Source organism: Tamandua tetradactyla, chromosome 8 (genome assembly GCF_023851605.1).
Source record: "Tamandua tetradactyla isolate mTamTet1 chromosome 8, mTamTet1.pri, whole genome shotgun sequence".
NCBI lineage: Eukaryota > Metazoa > Chordata > Mammalia > Pilosa > Myrmecophagidae > Tamandua > Tamandua tetradactyla.
Window position 1 is genome coordinate 20091763 of NC_135334.1, and position 27084 is coordinate 20118846.

The 27084-nt window shown below is 42.8% G+C and overlaps 1 long non-coding RNA gene across 1 annotated transcript; it reads left to right on the forward strand.

Moving 5' to 3' along the window:
• Nucleotides 1-7831: 7831 nt before the first annotated feature.
• On the forward strand, nt 7832-21630 carry LOC143644107 (uncharacterized). The gene is made up of 3 exons (XR_013156516.1): nt 7832-8314; nt 20573-20666; nt 21535-21630. It is a non-coding gene; the product is annotated as an uncharacterized LOC143644107 (long non-coding RNA).
• Nucleotides 21631-27084: the final 5454 nt, after the last annotated feature.

The following is a 27084-nucleotide window of genomic DNA, read 5'->3' on the forward strand; positions in this document are numbered from 1 at the left end:
TTGTGCCTCATGTCCCTTCTCCTTAAACTTATTTTTTATTAAGTGTGCCTCACAGTCAGCTTCTCACTTACACATCTTAACCTCCTCTGGGCTATTGATTTCTCATTCTATTAAATCCTCCTCTTTAACTCTGGCCCTTAAACTCCAATTCTAAACATGTATTTACTCCCCAGCATCTCCCTCCAGGCCTCTGCTGGGTCTGCCCTTCCTGGGGTCAGGCCCCTTCCCACCGTCCAGGACAGAGTCTATGAGTTTAAGAAGCACATTCCCCAGCCCCAGGCCTTTGTGGGATCATTCCATGAAACAGGAACCCCAAGAGGTCAAGTCTATTATCCACCCACGGTAGTAAGTGATCTGGACTTGCCATTCCCAAGCCAGCTCTCCTTCTACCACCCCACAGCTCTCCTTCCTCAGGTGCCCCCCGTGACTCTGTGCACCCCCAGCTCACCCTTCAGCCTCTCCCAGGGCCGACACACCCCACAGCCCTCAGGAACAACCACAACCGTCACCTATGATTGTCCCACTCCCTCTGAGCAAACTGCCCCCCACGTCCCCAGTCAGGCATCGCTTTCCTTCTACCCCTCGAGAGGACAGAAACAGCTTCTCCTTGGCCTTCCTGGCCCTCGGGCTGCCCCAACCTGGCACGGCACGCTGGGCCTGGTAACGGCATTTGTCCAGCTCCTCACAAGACTTTCCCTGGAGACCTCTCGGCTGCTCTTGGGGAAAGGCCTGCAGCATGAGGGTCGCTGGGTAGGTAGGAGGCCGGCGGGGCCCAGGGTCTGCCCCAGGCTGCACGGTGGGATCAGCGGGGCCGGCCTCCAAGTCAGGATCCAGCAGCGCCTGCACCTACCTCCGTCCAGGGCTCCGGGGGGTGCACACACAGAGGGAAGAGGGTCGCAGACCTCAGAGGGTGAGGTCTGATCAGGAGCCTCAGATACCCCTCCCCGGACACCTGAGGCCTATGCAGCCTTCCTCTCCCCTCCTCACCTCCCACATGCTATGAATTTATCTCTGTAGCAGATATTCGTTAAACGTGAGGTGAGGGCACTTAAATAAGACAAACACTTCATTAATGTCTTTTCTGAGGGAGGCAGCGAGAGCGTGAGCAGGCACGGCCCCTGCCCTCCTGGATGAAAGCTGCTCTCTGGGTCCTCTGCAGGTGACAGGGCCATGAGGGGAGGGCAGAGAGGAAAGAAGTAGAGAATTTAGTCTCAGAGGGCTCAAAGAGAAATTTTGGGGAGGTGAAATTCAGGCGTCAGAAACTCCTTAGAGAAAGCAGCCCCTGGGTCAGGGTCAGGTGGCATATGCCCAAGGGTGGGCTTCCCACCTGCTTCTGAGAGCCCCAGAGGCCCTGGGTATGGGTCACCAGACTTTCCTTAGAACTGCCTCCCCCCACCCCAACTCCCCTTTTTCTGAAAACAGCATCACCATCCACCCAACACTTCCTGCTCCCCCAGCTGCTATCTCCAATCTGTCCTCAAGTTCTGCTGTTTTCTGGAAATGTCACTCAAGTTTATCCCCTTTGCATCACCCCACCAATACCCCTCTTTTGGCAGCTCATGATGCTCTGCCCCAAAATCAATGACCCCCCCATTTCCTATCGCATCAACCTGAATCTTTTCTCTGGCTTTCAACATCCTCTTGAACTTAGGTGGTTCCGCCTACCCCTACCCACCCCGATTCCACGGACTTTTCCACCGTGCCCACCCCACCCACTCAGACCCCTCTCCCCATCCTCTGCTCCAGCCCCATCTGAGTGCTGACTTCACCTGTGACCAAGGCAGCACGCCAGCACACACTTTATTTTCCAGTTGTGGAGGGGTCTCAGTGTGCTCCCTCCGCCCTGATGACAGACCCCCCCCCCCCCCTTAAGGAGAACACTCCTTTCTCACACCTCTTTAAATCCCCTTTCAGTCCCAGCACAGCATGGGAACTCTCCACTTAGCCTGTCCCTGCTAGACTGCATGCAAATGATTAAAATGTCCAGCTGTTTAAAGAAAACCTGTGTGGAATCTTTTAACAAAGAGCCTCCTTCCCACCCCCACCCCCACCCCTTTTTTAAAGCAAATTATGCCCATGTTATAGGGAAAGGAACCAGGGTTCTAGAGCCCCTGAGACCCTCAGTTCCAGTCCCAGCCCTGTATTCACGGGTCTGCAACCTGGGACAGTGTGTTACATCAGGGAGTCCCCTGTGGGCCCCTTTCCTCCTCAGTAAAAATGGAGATGCTCACAACTCCAGGGCAGCTGGGGAAACCAAGGAATCAACAAGCCAAGGAGGCAGTCAACACTTCCTTCCTTTCTTCCCATAATGTACTATGGCACGTTTTGTGGCATGAGATTTTTTTATATTGGATTTACTAAATGTAAGGCATAACCTATTTTATGTAAAAGATGTTATAATCAAGTAACAACTTAGGTTTCTTCTATGAGCAAGGGCCAGTTGCTCATAGAAGGACGTGGAGGAGGGTGCTTGCTCTATTAGAAGCAGGAAATGGGAAATGGCACCAGGCAAAATGTTGTGGTTGTCAGGAAGGGGACCTTCCATCTGGGTGGGGAGCAGACAGGGACAGATAATTATCATACCAGCAGGAGCTGGGTGCTAACCCAGTGTCCCAAAGCAGGTGAGGGGGAAGGGTCCAGCCAGGGGCTGACCTCCATGTTTTACAAACCGTGTTACAATCTCTTTCCCATTCTGCTGACAACAACCCTTTGAGACAGGTAATAGTATCCCCATTTTAGAGGTGAGGAAAGTGAAACTCAGAGAAGCCGAATGACTTTTGTCCAGGGGTGACCACTAGGATTAAAAGTCAGGGCTGCTGGACTCATAGCAGCTGGAGCTGCCAAAACTACTTCCTGCTGGGAGAGAAGGGCTAGGAAGGCTTCCTAGGGAAGTGTGGTTCTAGCTGTGCCTTGAAGGCTGGGCAAGATGTGGATGGGCAGAAACGAGGAGGAAGAGAAAAGGGCCTAGGCATAAAGGGTGGGCAGAGAGTGGGCCAAGGCTCACATCCAAGAGCCATGGTGTGACACAAGGCAAGGGCCAGTGTGTGGTGGGAGGGGACGATGGCCCCAAGCTACGGCATGGGAACTCTGTCCATAGTCAGGGAGCACGGAGGGCTTCGGGGACAGGGTCACGTGATAAAACATCGTCCTTTGTAGGACCAAGGTGGAGCAGCGGCATGCCAGGAAGTAGAGTCTGCAGCCTGGAAGCCCGGGGAAGGTTGTTGTCCCAGTAACCCAGGGTGAATAGCTAAAGCCCCAAGTGGGGACAGCAGTAGTGGCAAGGAAGAAGTCAGGCTGAGTACTAGAAGTGCCCAAAAGATCTGAGAGGGCCAGGCAGTGGAGTGTGAGAAGCTGAAGAAGACAGAGTTGAAGAGGAGTCTCTGGTGTCCTGTCTGTGGTACTGGGAGAACCCTGGTGCTCTCTCAGCCAAAGGGAAGTAGAGGGCAGATCTGACCTGGGGTGGGGGGAGAGCAAGTTCAGCTTTAGAAAAGTTGGGTTGGAGGGGATGGCAGAACATCCAGAATGTTCAGGCAGCCAGTCTATGGCCAAGGAGCAAAGAAACAATGAGCCAAGCCCAGGACAGAGGTGGAGACCCAAAAAGATCAGCCCTTACATGGAAGAAGAAATTTGAGCTGATGTTGGAAAAAGTAATGGAGGAGACCTGCTGGGTGGGATGAAAGGGGGCTAGGGCTTTCTGAGGACAGAATAGCTGAGACCTTGAAAAGCAATCAGGAGCAGCAGCAAGAGCACTGGAATGGGAGTGCAGAGGTTTCGGTAGTAGCTGTGGCACCTTAGACATGTCATTCAACTTCTCTGAGCCTCAGTTTCTGTGGAATCAGTAATACCTCCTTATAGGACTCCTGTACAGAGCATATGCTTATAAGGCTAAGAATGGTAGCTTAGAGGGGTAGAGATCAAATGAAGCAGGTTTTCTGAAAAGCAGAACTCCATAGACACATAAGGGATTAGTACTATGCAGAAGTAACAAGAGATGCTTTCTTCCCACACACATTTGCCGCAACTCGCTTACCTTCACCAACCACATAACCAACGGCTTCCTACTACTTGCTCCTCTTGTTTTCTGAGCGGTTTGTTTCCCTTTCACAGAACCCATCTTCCTCCCATCTCTGTAGGGCTGGGGACCACTCTCCAGGGACCCCATGCCTCCTAGCACTGGGAACCGCTTCCTAAGGTCTACATTTCTCTCACATTGCACAAAAGTCCCTTCTCTATTCTAAGGGAAAACGAGTCAGAAAGGCAGATTACCAAGCAGACCCTGTATCTCCGAAGAACTTTCCACATTGGGGAAAGTGGTTGACCACTTTGTCAACCAGTGATCAGGATGCCCACAGTGGGGGATGGGAGAAACATAGAAAAGCAAGCTCTCCTCTCAACCTCCCCTCCACCAACACCCTACCTCTACCCATTCTGCACTCCCCCAAGAGCTCTGGAGACCAGCCCTGCTGCTGGGTCGCAGGTAGCAGTCCAGGGGAAGGCAAGTGGAGGAGCTCGGGAGGCAGCCAGGAGGCTGGCGGGCAAGCCCAGGCCATAATTCCCTGTGGAAGGCTCATTCCACGAGAAATGAGCAAAACACAGAAAATTAAACAAACCCAGACACGGTAATGTGTGCATATTAGATTAACTCTCCAAAGGGTCATGACCTTGAGGAACACATCCAGCCAGTGGAAGAAAAGAATAAACCTGATTAATGATGAGGCATGAGCTGCAGCTTCAACAAATAAAGTCAGCTCAATGATGCCCAATGGAGTTCCCCAGGGGCTTTCTTCCCTAGTGGGATCAGAACACAGCCAACCTCTCCAGCTTCTTGTCCCCAGTCACACAAGCATAGACACCCAGGGAGTAAGGCAAAACCAAACTCCTCTCTCGGAGCCGGATACCCACCAAACAGCCTCTATTGTGAGGGATATTCAGGGGATCCTAGAAGGGTCCCTTTCACCCAGCTGACCTACCATAGGTAGCGAAAGTCCTCTTTGTTTCTGGCAGGGCTCAGTCCCTCGGCCAGTTCTTGAACCTCTTAGTCTGGGCTGGGAGGACAGGCTGGTCTTGATAGATGCCCACTGCCTGGCAAAGAAAGGGCCTGGCTGAACCCAGAGCCCACTACTTCCAGACAGTCCTGGCCTTTGGGAGACATGCCCAGGAGAACCACTGGAGGGAGGCAGGGAGGTGGCACCGCGTGGCATCACCAGACAACAGCACCAGGAGAAAGATGGCAGCATAAAGTACAGATGCCAAGAGCTGTGTGGCCAAAGGTCCAGTGGAGAAGCTCAGCCCGCATTGCCCCACCACTGCCAGGCAGACTAGGTCAGACACTCTGCATGGCCTCCTTCCCCCCACCCCAGAGGCCTTCGATAACTCTTCCCAGTCACTTTCTCAGCTCAAGGGATCTAGGGAAGGAGACACAGGTGCTTTCTGTGTCTTGCAATCCCTGTCCCAGCTATAGCCAGCACTCTACACCTTGCCCCTGTTTGAACAGCTCACAGCTCTGCCAGTCCTATCTGGAGAGACTCTCCATCAGCTGCCCTCCCCTGCGACCCTCCCAGCCCCCTCCCCCATCACAGGTCCAGGGCAGGTCTCCAGAGTTTCTCCCTCACTTCCAGGTCGGGTGAACTAGAGTGGGAGGGGTGGGCACCCCAGGAAAGAGGATCAGTTCTGATAGGACGCTGGTTCCCTCAAAACAAGACAGTGTTTATAGGAGAAGGGGGTGGACCGAGTCCAGCGCAGGGGCAGGGGGCATCGAGGCAGATGGTAATCAGGAAAAGAGGAGGAGGGAGCTTCGTGGGCTCCGGGCCTGAGCTGAGCTTGAGGTGGGGGACTGTAGCCTGGGACAAGCGGCATTGGAGATGTAGAGAGTGGCCAAGGGAGAAAAGCCGGCGCTGGGAAGGGGCCGTCTTCTCTGCAGGGGGCAGAGGCAGGGCTGGGAGTTGTACCCGGTAAGGGGAAGGGCCAACGCGGGAGGGCTGTGAGCCCGGGAAAGGGATGAGGAAGGAGGGAGTCGGAGAAGGAGCCAGAGGAACTAGGATCCGTTCAGAAACGGATCGGGAGACGCGGGGAAGAGGGGTGCAGGGGCCAGAGCGGGCGGAGGGGAGAGCTGGGAGGAAGGGCGCAGGGAAGGGGCGGGAGTAGGGATCAGGGTAGGAGTGAGGGGAAGCGGCCCCAGAGGGAAGGAGAGGAAGAGGCACAGGGGCGTCAGAAGTCGGGGACACAGGAGAAGAGGAACATGCGTGGGGGCTCGGGGGCGCAGGGGGGACAACCCCAGTACGGGCCGGGGGCGCCGCGGCGGGCCTGGGAGCCCGGGCCGCTGCTCTTACCTGAGCGGGTCCCAACTCCGGGAGGCTGAGGTGGGCGCCGGGCGCTGCTCGGCGGGCTACTGCCCCTCTTCCCCCCCCCCCTTTTTTTTTTCTTCCTTCCGCAGCAGCCGCGGAGGCTCCAGCCCGATTCGCCGGCAGCTGAAGGCAGAGTCTGTGTCCGGCTGCGAGCAAACCGAGAGCGCGGAGCGCGGAGCGGGGCGCGCGGGAGGGAGAGCGACCGGGGCGTGGGGCGCCTCCTGGCGGGCAGCGCGGGAACTGCGGCGGTTCGGCGCCGGAGTCGGCCAGGCTGGCGAGAAAAGGTCCCTCTGGGGCCCGCGCCGCCAGCGACCTCCGAGTGGCGGGGAAGGGCCGTGGGCACCCCACGGCGACCTGGAGCTCCCGGGGCAGAGAAGCGAGCCGAAGGAGAGAGGCAGCGGATGGGCAGGGGGCGGGGCCTGGGGGCGAGAGGCAAACTTGCCGTCACCACCCCGGGGGCCGAGCCCCGAGTGGGAAGGGCTGGGCTTGGGAAGCGGGGTGCGGCCGCTGCGGTGTATCGACCTCAGGTGGGAAAAAGAGGCGCAGCCCGCACCCTGCTCCGCCCTGCGAGAAGGGGCAGCCCTAGCCGGGCCCGAGGAGTTATTAGCCCGGCAGGCTTCGATGGGCAAAGGGCGCCTCTTGGTGGGGTTTTTGGGAACAGCGCGAGGGACTCGCTTGCCCTGTTACTACAGACACCGCAACCAGAGTAGTACGGAGGATGGAGAACCGGAAGGTTTATGCGGAGAAAAAGGACCAAATTGTTCCAGTCTTCTGAAGAGAAACAGCTTGCACGGGAAGTTCCCGGGCACCAGTGTAAACGTCTTGGGAGTAACTCATTTGCGTATGGGGTCCCGGAGGTTAGGAGAATGAAGGGATGGGCCCAGAAGCACACTGTTGGTAAGTGGCAGGGACGGGCTCTTTTACTACTCCACAGCGACCCTGAAGCAGCGGCTGGGTAATGGAAGATCCTCGAACAAATTGGAGACAGCCAAGCGACCTCCTCAAGCCTATCACAGCAACTCTTTTCCAACCCACAGGGTCTCTGTCTTGAGATGACCAAACTGATTCCCGCAGCCCTCCCATCTTCAACAAACTGATCTTCAGCATACCCACAGCCTCGTTAAATTCTCTGGCTGGGTCCTAGGCATGAAAGAGGATGGTATCTGGACTATGATACTGCCTTTCCCAGGACTGGACTTTCCCATGGACCAGTCCAGAATGCCCACTTCTCCGTGAACCAAGCTACGGGGAGGAAGTAACATTACTTAGCACCTACTCTATGCCAAAACTACAGAATTTACACAATTGTTATTTCCAATAACCTTCCCATCAACTTTGCAAAGTAGGTGCTGAGATGACCCTACTCAGATGAAGAAACCAGTTAAAACTTAAGATCACCTGTAAACCAGTCACAGTGTGGGGTGAATAAGCCACACACAATTAATTTCTAATTTCAGCTCCCTTTTTCTCACTCTGCCCTCATTTCCCTCATTTGCCAAATGGGCAGAGTAGCAGCATGGCCTAGCAGAAATTACCCTGGGCTGGGATGAATGAGGGGCAGGCCTGTGACCCTGGGCAAGTAACTTCCCTTGGCTTCAGTTTCCACATCCCTAAAAGTGAGGAAAGCAGACTAAACGAGCCCTAATGTTACTTCAGACTCTGAAATGCCAAATATGGATCCTTGGCCCCTTGTACTGGAAGCCTTTAAGATGAGCGAAACAGACTATAAAGGCTTAAGTGTATGGGAAAGAAGAATACTAGAGAAGAGAAATGCTTAATTTTATTCTGTTGCCTATTATCTATTCTGTTCTATTATCCAGGGAAGGTAGGGAGGAGCTTGCAGAAGGATCTGGAGGTAGCCTTGGCTGTGACCTACTGACTCCAGTTTCTCCCCTTCCTGAGCATGATTTTGACATTTCCCATTCTGAAGACCTCTGCTCCAGAAGCAAGGAGCCCTACTAAACCAGATGGTGAGCAACAATGCCAGAGAAGCCTGTCTCTAGCCCTGTCCTAGTTGTTCCCACCTACTTTCTTATCTCTTCCCTCAGCTACTAGCTGCTGAGTTCTTTTGAACTTCTGCTTGTTCTTCACTCTTTACTCCTGAATATCAGTGCCACTTGTCAATCAAACTTTAATTCCAGGCAGGATAATTTCCCTAGCTCAGCTCTAGGGGTGGGGAGTTCTGTCCAGATCACTTTTGGATTCCACAGCACCGGTTTGTCAGATGAGGAATCAAACTGGCTCAGTTGATCTACCTCTGAGGCTGCTGCCCTGAATAAGAAAGGAGGAGACTGGAAAACATGGCTTTCTCCTTTAGATCCTCTGGTCTGAAGTATACCTGGCAGTCAACTGGTATGCTCTGTTAGATCGACAGGGTTTAGTGTGCTTGGCCATCATGATTAAGTCCGGTAGATACAAGCTCCTTGGGGACTGGACCCCACAGGAAGGAGTTTGCTCTCCTGGATTTATTTTTAGCTACTTCCTTCTATGTCCTTCAGGTATACCCACCAAGAATTCTTGATATAAAATTAACCTGCCATCTCTTTTCCAAAGATCCTTCTGAAGGTTCATCCCAAGTTCATAATGAGCCCTTTGCATAGAAGGGGTCAACTGAGGCACATACTGACTTACTGCTTAGTGGCATAGGCCATCATCATGTCACCATCTCTTAGAGACTATTATAACTGATCTCCCTGCCTCTAGACTGACTTCCTCTAATACATCACAAAAGGCTGCCCCAGTGATGTGTCTCAAACACACCCTAGCTTGCAGGCCTTTCATGACCCTATAGGTAAAATGGAATCCAAACTTCCTTACCACAACACATATGGTCCCTGCTTATGTCTCCCATCTTCCACTAATCCCCCACTCATATTGTATCAATAACAAAACTGCTTATAGTTCTGTGCTCACCCTGTGTTATGCCTCTGTGCCTTTAACATACTGAATTCTTCAGGAATTGGCCCCCACCCCCCACATGAGCTCTCCTACGTGTTTATTAGGTAGGTGCTCAATAAATGTGTTGAATGAATAAACCAAAATGGAGTAAGTGTTAATGATGGAATCCACAATTATGGCAAATCAAATTTTTTCCTGATGTTGGTCGAAAAGAGTCCAATGAGATTACCTAACTGGCAAATATGAAACCATTGGTTTCTACTAAACTTGAAATCTTAACAAACTTAAGCTGAAGTTGGGGTTCACATCTGGGAACTTGGAGCTGAAGGAAGCAAAAGCCTGATTGTATACCCGTATGGTCATATAGTATTAAAATGCAGCAATCCTACCAGAGTACTTAATTCCAGATTAAATTAAAATAAATTCTGTGTCTCCTTCTTATCACCTGTTTGGGGTGGTAAATGGTTCATTCTTAAAGGATACCAATTTAGAAAAAGAGCTGAAGAGAGTTAGAAGTTAGGAAGAGTTACTCATGCCTTAATGCAATAAGCAGTGGTTTTGCCCAAAAACATTATGAACAAGTGTTAGCAAAGTGCAAACATATATATGCACATGGGCTAGCTGTACATGCAAAGTCCCAGCACCTCATAGCAGCATGTTGCTCAGGCTAGCTAGCTGCAAAGACCACATCTAATGTTAAGAAATCCCACCTCTGCTTAATAACTATATTATAAGGTAGCTCCCTTCTCCCAACATCTCATCTTCATCTTATTGGTCAAGGGACCTCACTGAAATTAAAATGAAAATTTGGATCATCCTTGATCAGACTAAACCTGTCTCTCATTCAGCAGCCCTGCTCTCAAGCCTAACGTGGGAACCTAATTCATTTCCACTTCTCAGTTTCCATTTACTACTCTACAGAGGAGATAAGCTGCCATGACAATTCATTCTCCTTCAACAAATCTTTGATGCCCATTATGTGCCAGGCACTGGAAACAAAATAGAAAACAAAGACATTCAGAACTGGTCCTCTTGAGGTTTACAGTCAAAAAAAAGATATTATGGGTATTACAATCTTCTTCCTAGAGTTTTGGTCCTGATATTATATATTTTCTATGTGATATTTTCCATACAATTAACTCAGTTACTTGGTCAGAGTCTAGGCTGACAGGCTGGGGGTAGGGACAGCGTACGTGATTAATGGCAACTCCAAAGTTGGAACCAATGACCATTTTAGCACACACACTCGCACAGGTAAACACCAGAGTTTTCAACCTGAATCCTCTATGGACGTGCACTGTAACTGGAGGTCTGCCACAATGGCTGTACCTACCTGGGAAAAGGGGCATTGAACCAATGAAGACTTGTAAGCAGTGTCACAATAATAAGAGGTACTATGCTTGCTTCTTAAAGCAGCATTTCCTCATGATGAGCTTTATACTTCCCACATCCATCTTTCCTCATTTGATCTCACAGTCTAGGAAGGCTCCATTATACCATGTTACAGATAGAATCCACTCAGTAGGGAAGTAGGAAAGCTGGCTTAAAACTGAGGGCTTCTGGCTCCACTGCCTAAAGGCCACTGATCAAAGATGACTATAACATGGAGTTAACTCATTTAAATATTTTAATAATTAAAGAAGCTGCAATTTTTTTCCATCCTTTCACTGATTTCGTTCTCAAACTTCAATAACAAGAGCAATTGAAGAAACAATACAATTGAACAGAAGGAAGAGCTGTAGTTGAAGGGCATAAGGGTTAGGGTGACATTTTCCACCTAGGAGCAAAATGCAATCACCTGAGCAATGGCAGGACATAGAAAAGGCTCTGTCATCTCAGTGCACCATTCCCAGGATATTGAAAATAAGAGGACACATATTGTCCTAGAGGTCTGGATTTTTAATTTATCTAGACAGTGGCATTAAGTCTTCTATGAATTATCATAAAATGACTCGGATATTATAAAGTAGTTGAAGCCCCTCACTCTAAAAAAAGATATATGTATATGTATGTATGTACGTGCATATGTATTAAAAACGTATGGATATATATAAATGTATAAGTATACACATGCACGCACATACACACACACACACACACACACATATATATACATAAATAGATATATTTCAACATAGTGTTGACCAGTTCTCTTTATCAACTCAAGCACCAATTCATGTAGCAGTTGTTTTTTTCTACCAGGTACTGTATTAGCCATTGTAACAAAAAGAAAGAAAGATTAGACACAGTTCCTACTTTCAAAAAGCTTTTAGTCTGGTACCTTTACTTTTATCTCCCAAAGGAAAATCTTCAAATTTTATGGAGCTTGTGCTTGCTCAAAGAATTCAGAATTGCAAAAGGGATAAGATAGCAGTATTTCTATTCACCCAGGACACACTTCTTCTCATCCTAGCTAAACGAGTGATGGGGTACACTCAAGGACTATACTAGGTAGTGAACTATGTCAGAGTTTGAAATACTGGAAGAGACACTTTACCTGCTAGCTACAATTGGAACAAAAACTTTGTACTGAGTACCACACGGTTTAACAGTTAAGTCACTTGCATTCTTCTAGATTCCAGGCAAAACTCTTTAATTTCAGAAGAATCCAGTTATCTTAATTTGGAAAAGACTAAAGAAAGATGGGATAGCCATCTTCAAATATTTCCTATGTTGCTCCACAAGCAGGACAATGGATATAAATTACAGATAGGCCCATTTTAGCTCAAATAAGAAAGAATTTATGAGTTGCCTTAGGAGACAATGAGCTTCCCAGCACTGGAAGTAAACAAGCAGATGGCTGGCCATCTGCCAGGATTGCTGTAAAGGGTATTCCAGCATAGGATTAGAAGGCTGAATAAGGTACCATCCATCTGTAAATTCCCAGAATCTCAATTTGTCTCCTTGACCCACAGCTAAAAGGAACATCAGTCTTAAGAGAAATGTAACATATCTTGTTGAAAGTAAAACCTTGCTTGTATGTTTGGGTCTTTTTCTTTAAATGCATGGGTACTTTTCTTTAAATGCAGTGAAGAAACTTAATACTAGAAAATGCAATAATTACTTAAGTGCCCCACTAACAAAGGTAGTATTAACAGACTCAAGCTTTACTAGGTAAGCAATATTAATGGCTCTGTTAAAAAAGAGACTATTTTTACATGAGAAGAATATAGTTCCAAAATAAGACTGAGCTAAATAAACATTGTGCTTGTTTTTAAAATGACACAACACAACACAAACATACACATTAAAGAATGAAAACTGTGAGTGGGTAAAAATGAAAAACTATTTCAACATATCTACTGCTTTTATGTCTCAGTGTCAGTCTGCACCTCCTGCTAGAGGAAAGATTCTCCGTGCATTTTCAAGCATTAAGCACTTGGACAAAGTTCAGTACATACAATACTACCTCTTGTTCTTCTGAATACAAATTGACTCTGTGCTGCCCATGCCCCCAGTCTGATGGTATGCACTGCCTTTCAAATGATAATTAATTAGGCCCACTGTAGAGGTGATATGGTTGACTTAAAAGTTGGTGGGGAAAGAATGGAGAAACCAATATTAAAAAAAAAAAAAAAGTAAAAGAAGTAACCACAAAGTTATCTATATATTTAGTAATTAAAATAAAAAGTAAACTTCTCCCTCCCAATTCCCAAAGATAAGATTTTTATTTTTCGGTAGTGATAAAATAATCTGTTTTATGTTGTGGTTGATCTAGAGGTGGATGGAAGAGGGGGAAGTGAGGAGAGGGTTTATTCAATAAAGAAAGTTCCCCCCAGAGATGTGTTTTCATCCTTCAGTTTAATTTGGTGAACAATTACTCAGGGCTATCTATGTGCCAGGCTGGGTACTGATGCCTCGAAAATACCTGTGGGCAGATGTGGCTCCTGTCCTGCAGAAGCTAAGCCACTCCTCTGAGGCACAGAGGGGCAGCACTCCCCGCTGCACTTCTGTAGTTATCATCCCCCTTCATTTCAGTCCTCAGCTTAACACTGCTATATCTGCCCTACTCATTAACAACATAATAAATCCAAACACCTGAGTAAAAATATTTGCACACATAATTTATACATAAACATATGCAAAGGGAATCCTAGGAGTTTCGGGAGTAAATATTTTTCATTTCCGTCATTACGTAGATACACAGTTCATCTCACCACCACCCTTCACAATAACTAGCATTTGCACAGCACTTCACAAGTTTGCAAGTGCGTTCATGGCCACCATCACATTTGTTCCTCATCATGACCCTGGGAGCTGCAATTTTAAAGATGAGGAAAGAAACTTGTGTAGTAGTAAATGATGGGCCTTGAAGTCGTCTTTTTATTTATTGTAAATCAGAAAATTCCACTTCCACAACAGTTATATTTAAGAATCACACACTGCCATCATGATATAATACATAGAGAATGCAAGGTATAGTGTTTACTAACTGAGCAAAATTTTGCCATTTATTGTTTAAGTGAGCTAAAATCCATACTCATGCGCCTTCAGGTTCCAGGCTCTTTCCTCAGAACTTAGCCTGCCACCAACTTTGCCTTGGGCCAAAGGAAACTATCAAAACAGTCTTTGCAGAGTGAAAGACACAGGTGAAATGGAAATAGATGGAAAAATCCAATCTACCATTTGAAAAAGAGAAAAAATTAAGGTAGATAAACCAGCTTTGCTTTTTCTGTCTCTCTTATTTTGTGCCTTGATTTATATATTTATATCTCTCCTAAGGACAGGATCTTAATGTTTATAAATATAATAGCAAAATATTTGGAAAACATCCTCCTGGATGACAGAAACAAATTTTTGAGTCACTAGGAATGAAACTAAATTCACAAGAATTCTGGACTCCCAATCCAGGCAGAACCATGCTATTCTTTGTGTTTAACAGAGCACATGGCTGACATTTAATAAATGTTAGATAATAAAAATAGAAGTACCTCAAAGTAACAATATCGGAAGAATCTGGCTAAGCACAAAGTAAACAAGCTCCCACCATACATCAACTTTGCATGGCTAGGCACCTTCCCCCTTGGCTATACTGTAAAGGCTCCGGACCATGCTAGATGACATTTTTAACCCAACACCATGGCGAGGGAATGAAAAAAATAAGCTCTTTTGTTCAGCTCTCTTCCCTAATTATACCTCGGATCTAAATAAAGAAAAAACAGCACACATAGATCAGAAATGAATTAGAAGTAAATGAAAAGCAACAGAGTGGAGGGTTTAATCACATAATCAGTGGCAGGGTCAGAGGAAACAGACAGATGGGAGCGCCAAATTATCTAAATTAGCATGAAACTGATAAAGATTTTCAAAACCAGAGGAGATGAGTCAAGAAATTAAACGTCGTTTCCATGTTAATTCGAAACTGTTTGGGGGCTGAAGGAAGAAGCAATGGTAACTCCAGTAGGGAAACTGATCATTAACATCCTCACAAAACAATAACCCCCCCAAAACAGGAAATACGACCTCTCCAGAGAACAGAGGGAAATTCAGATTTACTCTCCCATCCATGGAGCTCAGTTTAATACAGTATATTCAACAGAGCTGAATAATTATCAAGAAGACTAAAGCATTGATTAGGGAAAATACTTCACACTAAAATACTGACATCTGGAAACAAACCAACTCGTTAAAAAAGCAGGTGGGGAGATTTAGGTTGGTTTTATTCCTCTCAAAGTAACACTAGTGATTTGTGGCTCCAGCTGCCCGACATGGTGAATGAGTTAGGGGGTGAGGGAGAAGTAGAGGGAATGAGAGGTGGGAGGAGACATTCCGTTGAAGGCCGCTACTATTAGGTTTATTACAGTGTTTTATGAAGCAATACAAGAGATTACCAGACATCTCCAGCTAACACCAGGATTGCACTAGACACATAATATAACAAATGACTTGTAAAAGGTTGCTAAATCTTCTAGACGACTGAACCTAAATAAACCGTCTCCTGTCTAGGTGTTTGATGCCATATCATTTCAAAGTACTTTTCTAATCCTAGCCAAAAGAAGAACAAGGGATCTGAAATTAGGGCAAGAATCTAGAAGACATCTCCATGTTCTTTTCACAGACTTAAACTACCTTTCAGTTTGTATCTTTTAGTTAGCAAAGAGCATAGGGCTAAGAGGAAAGTCCAGGTCTGCGACCTTATCCTAAATATGCCCGCTCTCAACTTTCTTACTATCATTGGATCTTTGGGGGTGGGAGAGAAACTCCTATCACAGGGCCACCATGCAGCTGTCAAGATCCAAAAGCACCTCTCATAAGTCTCTCACCACACAGTGCACATACCTCCTGAAAGGAAAATCAAAATTGCTGGCAAATTGACCTAACTGGCAGTAAAAACATAGGATATCAGCAGATTCTATCAAGATTCTTAAAAAACAAAAACAAAAACCAACCATACATTCTCAAAGCTCATTCCAACAATGCCATTCCCCTATGGCATTTGATGCTATAGACTTTCGGGGCGATTAAGCAACCAAAAAACAAAGCGTTTTTTGTTTTTATTATAGGAATATGGTGTTGTGGGAACTAATCGTTATTTATCGATTGCTTACAATATATTAAACACTTTACATTCACTATTTCATTTTCATCAATATAACCCTATTAAGTAGTTATTATTACTACTCCCATTTTGCAGATGATGAAGGTGAGGCTTAGTAAAGTTAATTTACTTGCCCACTGCCACACAGGCTGTAGGTGGCAAAGCCAGGAATGGATTACTGTGCTTTGAGGGTAAGTTCCCTAGACAGGAAATATTTAGGCATCTCCAGCGAAAGCAAGAGGATGGATGAAGGCATTGGAGACAGAATAGGTGTTCTCTAAGGTACTTTTTTCTCTCCCACTTTTTTTTTTTTACATACAATTCCCACATTGTAAGATTTATCATTTTAAATTGTGCATTTCAGTGGTCTTTAGTATATTCACAAGGTTGTGCCATCACTGCTACCTAATTATAGAACATTTTCATCATCCCAAAAAGGATGGGCACCCATTAGCAGTATTACCCATTCTCCTCTCTTCTTTCCCCTGTCAACCACTAATCTTCTTTCTATCTCTATAGCTCTGCCTATTCTGAACATTTCATTTAAATGTAATCATACAATATACGGACTTTTGTGACTGGCTTCTTTCACCAAGAACGTTTTCAAGGTTTATCCATGTTGTAGCATGTATCAGTACTTCACTCTTTCAATGGATGAATAGATAATTCATTGCCATGTTTTGTTTTTCATCAACTGAAAGACTCTATAAGATAGCTGCAACTATGAGATTTTATGAACTGGAGGAATCCCTGTTCTTTTTTTTTTTTTTTTTTTTTTTTTTTTTTTTTTTTATTTAAAGGAAAGACAGAGAGAAGGAAGGAAGGATAGAAGGAAGGAAGAGAGGAAGAAAGGGAAACATCTTTCAAACATTTTCCCGTTTCACTGTATTTTGTTTCTCCGCCTTCGCTACATGGGCTGGGGCCGGGAATCGAACCGAGGTCCTCCGGCACAGCAGGCAAGCACCTTGCCCACTGAGCCACCACGGCCCGCCGGAATCCCTGTTCTTAATCTGGCCAGGATGACTAACATGTATGACTCAACTTCACTCAGCTCCAGAACTGTATCTGCAACTTCCTGTTGAACTTCTCTAAGTTCCTACCCTACTGCTACCTAAAAGTCAATATGACCAAAATGAAATTAGTTCCCCCCTTCAAATCCCACCTCTCCTCCATGCGTCCCTACTTTTCTTCATGGCAATACCAATACCTTAGGTTCACAAGTCTTTTTTTTTTTTCTCACTCCTCCCTCTCCTTAAGTTTTATTAAATTACGTGCCAGCTTTTTTGATCCTATTCCATCACCACTCTCCCAAATTTAAGCCTCTTTTTCAGATATTACAATAACCTTCTACTGGTCCCCCTACCTCCTAACTCTCTTTTCTACTCTGTACTCTATATGGTTGCTGAATCAATCTTTTTTATATTCATCTATGTTCAAGTCACTACCAAGATCAAACACCTTGAATGAAATGCAAACTTCTCAGATTTCTACTCCTTAGCCCTAGTGGGGGCAATTGTGATCTATTAAGGGAGAAAGGCAGAAGAATGAGATACATGTACTGGTTTCATCTTCTCTTCACTATTTGATTGTAAATACTTTTAAGGGCAGAAACTATTTCCACAGCGGGGTAATAAAGGTAGGGTTTTGGTGGAAGACGGACCCCACCCTGAGAACTAGCCATACCACCCGAGACATCATGATCACCACTAGCTTCGGTTACCTCATCTATAAAATAGGAGAAATACTACTTACCTTTGTGGTATTTCTTGTGAAGATCTTAGGTAATGTATGTGAAATGTACAGCACCTGACACATAGTTTAAACTCATTAACTTGTAGCTATTACTCTTAATATCATTTCTGAATGCTCTGCAAGACATGGTATACCACTCTGCACAGACTGGGTGCTAGAAAATACTTAACTTCTAAGTAGGGATGCACAGTCAGGTCAAGCCTAGTAACCACAATTGCAGAAAGAGTTAAGCCAAGAGAACAGAACAATCCTTCAGGATTGCAGGAAATGAAATGAGCTTGAAAAGATGATTAGGGTTTGGTCAGAGAGGAGTGAGAGGGACATTTCAGACTGGCATAAAAACAAAGGTCAAGGCAGGATCTAGAATGTCTTAAAGGGAGACAGGGAGAAGGTGAAGCATTACTGCAGGAGAGGGCGCAGATGGGTAATTGAAGGACATAAAGTTGGCTGGATAAATTATAAACATTTCAGAAACTAAGCAGCATTGTTTAATCTCGATACAATGGAACCATTTGAGCCGTTGTAGGTTCTCAGCAAGAAAGTAACATGAAAGGAATGGTTTTTGGAAAACAGGAAGAGTAGCCAGCCATGTGCATGATGAATTGAAGAGTAGGAGGAAGGAGTTTATGCAGGTATTTTAGAAATCCAGGTGTACAGTAAAATGATCTTAGTATAGTGGGAACAGAGAAGAGGCAAATCAGATAGACACTTTAAAAGGAAAAAAAGTCATTGACCCCAGTAACTAACACTATAAATGAACCTAACCTTATTCTCCTTTCCCCAAGATCTAGGTTTCATTTTTTCTTTCCTCAAACTATCTTCAGGTTTTTTTCTGAAACAAAGCTGTGAATAAGTTCATCAGCTAATCAACTAACCCTTTAGTCACTGCTGCCAAGCTAATGTGGCCCAAGATAGAACGATTCCTGTTTATTCTACTCTACCTAGGTGTGCCCTATCTTAATTGCAATTCAGTTCAGAATTGCTCTGAACAGAAAGGCAGGAGGAAAAAAAAAATTGATACTACAAGTTAACCATAACTCATATTTAAAGACCCAAAGCCTTCCCTCACAGACTATTAGTGTGCAAATATCCACAAAGAAAGCAAACAAAAGTCCTATCTGTATTGCAGCTAAGTATCACTGACTTCCCAATCATGGTAGAATTTATTCCAACACGGCCAGTTTCTAAAAGGAAAAGAACAAACACATTGAAAATATTTGAGTCTTCCTTGAAAGAGGTGGCAAGGCACAGGGATGGATTTGCCACATCTCCTTTCCTTTCATAGGAGCTGTTAGCTTGAAATTTTGATTGTATAAAAACTTACAAGTTCTATGGGACTTATTCTGCTGTCTGGACTATATTTGCTCACTAAATATTCAATTAGACTAGTCAACTTCTTGTGGCATTTTCAAATTTCACCAACTTTTTAGAACACATCATCACACAGGACATTCACTAGAATGGAAGTAAGACCTGTCAGTCTCTCCTTAATTCATGCTCACAAACTCCTCTGAACCAGAAATGCCAGATTTTCTTCCACTAAAGCCCCCAAGTTTCTTTTAAACTGGCAGTGAGAACAGCAAAAACCAAGAAATGAAAATATTGCCTTATCAAAATACAGATAAACTGAAATAGAGGAAACTATCCAAAAGAAAGAGTGATACTCCAAAGAACAGGAGAGAAAGAATTCTTCAGGGCAGACTTCCATGAGTGATATTAAAAATTACATTTTCACACGAGGTAAGAAGACAAAAGGATAAAGCTCACCTGAGAATACCCAGGGAGTCCATAATAAGCTGTCTCCATGCTCCTGGATTATCAATCTCACAGAAGGTCAAAGTTGGAGGGACCTTAGAACCATGGACCAACTTCCTCGTTGAAAACGGAGAAAACCGAGGCCCAGATGATTTGTTCTAGTTATTCACCTTATAGCAGTGCAGAGACTAGAAAGAACTCTAACATGGTTTGGTCTTACTTCCTTGGCATATATGGCCCTCTCCCTATGGTTAGGAGGGGAAGACAGCGAGAAACCCCAGAAATTCTGCCATACTCTAGGTTTCAAGCCATGATGTTTGGGCTCTAGGGTTTCTCAGAAAAGGTATCAAAGTGCTATTACAATTTGAATATGAAAAAAACATTCTCTGAGGTACAGTAAACATAGTAATCAATGCATTTTTAGGAAGACAAAACAGAAACTCTTATTAAATAATATACAAACAAGTAAACATATGGATTAAAAGTAAATAAATAATAGGGGGAACAAATGTTAAAATAAATTTAGTGGATTGAAATGCTAGTGATCGATGAAAGGGAGAGGTAAGGGGTATGGTATGTATGAATTTTTTTCTGTTTTTTTTTTATTTCTTTTTCTGAATTGATGCAAATGTTCTAAGAAATTATCATGATAATGAATATACAACTAGGTGAGGATATTGTGAGTTACTGATTATATAACAAAAATGGAATGATTATATGGTAAGAATGTTTGTGTTTGTATGTGGTTATGGTTCATAAATAAAAAAAAGTAAATTAAAAAAAACAACAGCTCAGTCTCCCAGTAAGAATTTAAAATAATGCAATAAGCACCCTCATCTATTTTGAGACTAAAGATGTTTCAAGATACCGAGTACTAAAGTGCATTACATATGGAAGGAGGTTTTCAGCAAGTTGTAAACCACCTCAGTTGCACATGATTATTGAAAAATTTCTAGAATACCCTTTACAACCACATCCTGCCCTCATATAACAGTGTGCACAAGACAGTTCAAGTCCAATATATAGATTCCTCTCACCACAAAACCAAGGTACTTACTAAATCAAATGTAAAGTTTATTTCCTTTCTTTACATTTAGAAGAAAAATTAGGTTAAATAAGCATATTATTATAGAAGCCAACAAACTAAATTTTTTAAATGAACACACCCACCTCTATAGTTTAGACACATAAAACCATTAGAAAGCATGAAATGCAGCTGTGTTAGCTAGGGTAATGTTAATATATTCTAAATTCATTAATCATTTTTCTCCTCTCCTACTGTAAGTACCCAGATCTGTGAATGAAAGGAACCAACTTTTGGAGGACACCAACCTCAAGCTTGGTGATTTCCCATTTAATCCTCACAACAATCCTTTTAGGTAAGTATTATTTACTACATTGCACAGATGAGAAAATGGAAACTGAGAGGGTAACCTGCTCAGACTTACACAGCAAGTAAGTAAAGAGTTGGAAATGAATCCAGATTGTCTAAATTCATACTCTTTTCACTATCCTAACAGTTCTTAAAGTGTGGTCTGCAAAATCCTCTCAAGGGGGCTAGGAAGTGAGAATTGGTAACATAAAAGTACCAAGACATCATTTGCATTTTCACCATGCTGAAATTTTTTCACTGATGGTGCAAAAGCAAAGGAGGGTAAAACTGCTGGCAACTTAGCACAAATCATTGCAGTGGCATCAAATCTGACTGGCAGTCACTGTAATCTTCACTGCCACTCCGTGCAATACAAAAATCTCAATTCCACTCAAGAATGCCCTTGATAACACAACCCAAAATTAGTAATTTTATTACATCTCAACCTTTGAGTACACATCTTTTTAATATTCCATGTGACAAAGTGGCAAGTACGCATGAAGTATGTGAGCTGCACTGCAAAGTACTGTGGTTGTATGTCAACGAAAGGTACTTGGGGGACTGTGTGAGAGGAAAGCTAAACAAGTCACTTTTTTTTTTCTTTAATGGAAAGCCATTTTTTTACTTGAAAGAATGACTAATAAGCAATGTTATAAAATCATGCATGAGTAAAAGGTTACATTCTTTTGCATTTAAAGTGTCAAACAGACCAGTGGATTTTAACCTGAGTACGAAAAGTTCATTGATAGCGTTTCAGATTCCACACTGCACCTATCCTTTAAGAAACTACCACTTGTCAAGTTCTAGTGTAGTATCAAAGAAAAGTATCCACAATTACCTGAAAAGGCTACTGAAATTCTCCTTCCTTTTCTAAGGATACATCTGTGGATTTTCTTCATACACTTCAACCAAAAAACAACAGACTGGATGAAAAAGCAGATATGAGAGTCCAGTTATCTTCTATTAAGTCAGACATTAAAGAGATCTGAAAAACTATACAAAAAATTCTTTCCAATAAACTTTTAGTGTGGAAAACAAAGTAATTTTTCATTAAAAAAACTGATGTTAACATCTAACAGGTTTACTATGTTTAATGAATTAATGAATGTTTTAAAATTTTCTCATTTTAATTCCTAATAAGGTATATATTGCTGGATTTAATCCACAGGAACATAAGTTCCTCAATAAGGTCCTGAGGTCAAAAAATTGAGAACTATGTCATGTCACTGGCCTTTAATATTTAAAGTAATAAATAATGGTAAACTTTCTCTATACAGATACTTCTCCAAAAATTTTCAAAAGATTACCAAGATGCACCCTAATTAGCGTTATTGATCAGGAAGTGTTCAGGCAGCCCCAATCCTCTGGGCACATATATAAAGAAATGGATCCCCTGAAAAAACTGTTATAAAGGAAGCTTTCTTTACATTTAGCTCAAGAGCAGCCTAATTAACTAAGAGGAAATGGCTAGAAAGAGAGCTTCACTTATTTTGAGTGATTCTAAACTATGGCCTCTACTGACAAAAAACAATGATGTCTCACTAGTAATAACTAGCAGGAATAGCAAATCTAACAAATTCTCTGACAGGTAAAATCAAGGAAGCACTTTCAATTAGTAATACTTGACATTACAAAAAAAAAAGGAAAAAGATATGCAGCTATATTTATCTTACATTTTTTGAGGTTCATCTTAGTAGAAAGACATCAAGTTGAACTTAGAGGATAGATCCATGTATCAGGATAGATCCACTTATCTTTCAAGTCCATATTAAATCTTTGGTGAACCAGTTATTTGGTGTGGAGGAAGACAGCAAAAAGTAGAAGTGCTCACCTGCAAATATAGAGTTTCATTTTCTCCATTCCTACTAGAAGATGCTATCTAGGAGGAAGTGGGAATGGTATGGTTATTTATTTGTTCTACCAGAAATATGAAATATGTATAAGCTGTGTTTGTAAACAGAGCACAAACAGGCTAATTTCCATAAAGTACACTTGAATATTTTAAAAGACCTGACAAAAAGATCCTACAAAATACTAAGAATTTTTTGTATGCTCACTAGATCTGGCAGCCAAATGACTGAATGACGAAACTAAAAATATCACTCCAAGAATATGTCCAATTAAACCCATATTTCAAAATCAATATAGAGAAGAAAAAAAAAAATTCAGTGAGTCTCCTGAGTTAAAATGGTACCCGTAAAAGCAGAGAAATGTTGGTACTTCAGGAAGTTTTCCACTTGAGGATAGAAATGATAATAAACACATTATAGTGTCCATTTACAGTAGCATTAAACCAAAATTAATCTTAAAGTGAGCCATAAAAGCTGTCCTAGAACCAGGGGATTCACCAATCCCAGCTGCTAGTGATCTCACGGAGGTTTCTACATCACCAGGATGAACCTATGCCTCACTAGTAAAGACACTCTAATTAGTAGGAATATGTTGGAAAGTCATTGCCAGTAAGAATAATTAAGGCCTTTTTCATTCCTCAAATTTTATAATACAACTTTTCAACAAAACAAATCAAGAAAAATGCAAATAAAAAGTCACATACTTGATTCCTTTAAGCTTATTTAATATTTGAACTCTCATTTTCTATTTTTCCAGACCCCAGAAAACAGAAAGTTTTTAGATGACCAATATCTTGTTCCAGAAACATACAGCCTTATCACTAATTCATAAAAGAGCTATTTTACAAAGGTACATCTGGATAATTAGAACAATAAATTCTTTTAGGCATTTCAAAATGTCATCAGTAAAAATACATGATTATTAATAAAGTTTCTTTAAAGATAGTTCCAGATTTTTTTAAAAGCAATTTCTGTTAAAGAGTACATGATTGTATGTTGAACAAGGAAAATAAAATATTCTAGCAGGGAGAAACTTATTAAAAATAACCAACAGTGTGCACATTACAGTTATCTTTTTTTCTTTTTTTTTTTCAGTACATCTGCTGAGCAGTTGGCACCTGGAAATGGAGGCAAGGGCTTCCTTCTAGGAGGTTTATTTTTTTTTCCTACCAAGTTACAATTAAAAAAAAATCAGTACCAGCAGGGGAGGCATAAGGAAATAGGAAAAGGACTCTTTCCTTAAGGAAAGAACAATTTTGCGGACCACTTTGAACAGGGTAGAAAAGTTAGAAAAAAAAGCATGACTTCAAAAAAAAAATAAAATAAACAAAAAACCCCACAAAAAATAAAACACTGTAATTCTTAGCAGGGAAAACAAGCTAGCAGAAAGGTGACTGGGGAGCAGGGTCCTGCTCATTTTTGCATTTTGCCATCCTCTGTACACAATTCTCAACAGAGCTCTCTGTGGCATACAGGGAAGGAAATACTGACCAAAGCTCTAGTAACTCCAAACAACAGCACGTACTACCTTCAGAGAAGAGAAATTCCACTTTGAAATGTGGAGGCCCCACATAATACACCACATTTACCAAAAATCAAAAAAGGGGAAAAAAGTATGCAATTAAAAAACAACTCACAGGAAGCATAATTATTTTCTTTAGTTTCTAACAATAAGAAAAAAATGGACTTTTCTCCCCGATCCACTAATCCCCACTTCCAAAAAAGAAATACAAATAAACAACAGAAAATTTTTTTTCAAAGAGGATTCATCCTTTAATAGTCCAAGTTGTTTTTGGTGAAGAGAAAGCCAAAAAGCTTAAGAAATATACCTCCCATGCAGTATCATATAATACATAGTTACATTTGGCTTCTAAAAGCAGTCCAAGTTGGCCAATTTTAAAGTATGTAAAACATATGGCTTCTCAGGTGGCAATCATGATTTTAAATTATAGCACTTTGGAGTTTGCTGATTTGCCTTGATTAACTCTGTTCTCTGAAGAGGAAGCAGACACTCCAAATGTAATGTGCTACTTAATAGTCAAGGTGCCATTAAGCCCATAGGAGAGAGCACAGTGTTCCAACAGGTCACTTCAACAGCTCTAAGACCAGCTGTCTTGCTCGGGGAAGGTTGCTTTATCCATCACCCTTGTGTCCTTCAGTAAATGGAAGTAGATTCCAACTTCTCATAAGGTAACTTTGAGGAAAAGTATTTAGATGGTAATCAGTCTCACTCAAAGACAAGGTAACACTCTAATTCCATCAATCTAAAAGGCAGACAGAGCATTCAAAGTAAAAGGGAATGGCAAAATGAAATGGAAGGGGTGGGAGGCCAGGTTGGGAAAGAAGAGGGAAGAAGTCAGGGTGATAAAATGAAAGAACATTTAAAACTGTGGGTTCTTTCTAGAATTAGACTTCTTCTCGGGATTTCATTTGAAAAACCAGATACTTTATTCAGAAGTACTAGTGCTATGGTCAAAGTATTTTTCCATTTAGCCTTGTTGTCATTCCAAGGACAGGTTACACTGTAGGAAACAAAAGGCAAACGGCTGCTAAGGACAAGTTATCGTCTAAGCTAGAAGAGAAATCAAAACTTTGCTACCCTACAAGCTTCTTAATTGAGTGCTACAGAATTTAGGTAGTGTTTGAAGTTAAGATGAAATTCTACTATATATATATATATATATATATATATATATATATATATATATATATATATATATATATATCTTACTCCTGATTAATTACTAGCTGATGGTGGTGGTGCCAAATGACTACAGGTGTAACCCTCTTAATTGGAAATGACTATATTATTTCCAGCAGCACAATGTAACCATTTGGTTTCTACTTGCCTCTCCTAAGAGATACAGGAAGTTCCAGGTTCCAAGCTTCACTACATTAGCTTCCACTTCTAAAATTTCTGTTGTGTTTTTTCTGTTTTGTTTTTTTTTTGCATGGGCAGGCACCATGCAAACCCGGGTCTCCAGCATGGCAGGCGAGAACTCTGCCTGCTGAGCCACCGTGGCCTGCCTTCTAAAATTTTTAATCCCGTTTCGATTTAAATTACACTTGGTTTATGACTCAAAATATAATTCTGGTTTATAGATGAGGTCCAAAGAGTCAAGGTGATCTATCGAAAAATGCAGATCAGTTTTGAAGAGACAGAAGCAGGAATCTGGACATAGAGAAATAAGCTTGTTAAGCTGTAGTGGTGTTTATAAAAGTAGTTGGGGATCCTTACTATTTATGATGATAAAAAACTTTTTTTTTAACTGTAGGGCAGAATAAAAATTACATCTTCACTATTCAGAGAGCAGAGGGCACTACTGAGAAATATAAGCAGTGGAGAACTCCCTATATATATTAAAAGAATTTACACATTTGTCAAGTGATTTGATTTTAGTTGGCAAAAAAATACTCCACAACATATATACCCGAAGCACAAAGAAAACCATAGAAAGCTGATATAATTGAAGGAGTTCTCAAGTTACCATTCTGAAACATTTATCCTGGTAGGGTGCTGCCAATACAATTATTCATTCTAGAGCAGGCAGTTACCAACACCTTGCCTGCAGTATCCAGTGTATGTTCTGGTCTGCAATTTTTAAGGTCAGTCATGCACCAGTGTGGAACGAGCTCTGGCAGTGAAGTCAGAAGAAGTGCTTCTGGAGCTGGTCTGAGTAGCTGTGCCTTCTCCACCACCTCTCTGTCCACTTCACCCGTGGCTCTCCTTTTGACTCAGAGAGTCAGTGCAAAACTTAAGAGTCAAACCTCCAGGTACTAAAATTTTACTGGCCTTATAATCAGCAGTACCGGTGGCTACTGATAGCCATGGTTCAACTCAGTAGTGATTCAGTTAGATAACTTTCACAAACTCTTGACCCGCTCCCATCCCACCCTTTCTTAGCAACCCCCACCCCTACCACCATGTAAAACATTTCCATTTGTTTTTTTACTTCCTGCTCAATCTGCAGGGATAATTTTACACAAGTGCCAAAGTCTAATGTATAATTATAAAAATGAAATGATACCAAGGATAACAAATTTCTAGTCAAGAAAATAAAATTTGCTTTCCTTTCCCTTCCAAATTCCAACCCTCAATAGAAAAGAAGATAATAGAAGAAAAACACCATTTTCAAGTGCCTGACTATTTAGTACAGTGAGGATTCCTGTTAATTGGGGAGTTGATCCAGCTACAGAGAAGAGGTGCTTGTCTCACAGGGGGCAGCAGGGATGAGGGCCTCCTGCTCTCTGACAACTTGGCAGCACACAGCTCAAGTCCTCTGCACCAAGGGCCACAGTGCACCATGCCTTTGAGGTGACCATCAGAGAAGCAGCCTACTAGACCACAGAGAGCACAAATTAGAGTTTAGTGAAAGCAGGATACCTCTTCCTCCCTACTCTAACCAACCTCCTCTTAATACCCCCTCATCCTGAAGTCTCTGTTTCAGGAGCAGTTGATCCTTGGGTGTACTAAATATAAAGGGCTAAAACTCTCACTACTCAATTAAAACAAAACAAGGCAAAATAAAAATTAAAATGTGCTTTCAAATACGGAATGAAGTCAAATAAATACAT